The sequence below is a fragment of the Penaeus monodon genome, chromosome 33 (genome assembly GCF_015228065.2).
Source record: "Penaeus monodon isolate SGIC_2016 chromosome 33, NSTDA_Pmon_1, whole genome shotgun sequence".
NCBI lineage: Eukaryota > Metazoa > Arthropoda > Malacostraca > Decapoda > Penaeidae > Penaeus > Penaeus monodon.
In genome coordinates, this window is record NC_051418.1 from 10,645,318 (window position 1) to 10,645,719 (window position 402).

Below are 402 nucleotides of genomic sequence, written 5' to 3' on the forward strand. Positions count from 1 at the left end.
GTAAGAATAGATTTGTCAGTGGGGTCATCATGTAAAAACGGGGGGACTTGGGGCTCAAGTAACTATTACAAGATATTGGAAGGGCTGCAGAAAAAAGTTGCTTCTCTTTAGAGATATTGTTGGGAATGAGTTTTTGTCAGAGCGAGGGGCTTGTGGGTAAAAAAAAACCCTCACTTGGCTAAAGTACTCAAAAATTTGAAAGGGGTTAAATAGGAGGATGAACGTGGAAGAGAATGGTTTACGGGAATGGTGGGGGAGCTGGGAAGGGGAAAGGGGATGTTTCTGAAGGTTTGTAAAAACCTGGATTTTGATTGGCAATAGATCAGCTAACGAAAGACAAAAAGGGATAGAAAACCACTGTCAAGAGAGCCAAGGTCAAAATTTCAGCTACAGTTTAAAAAA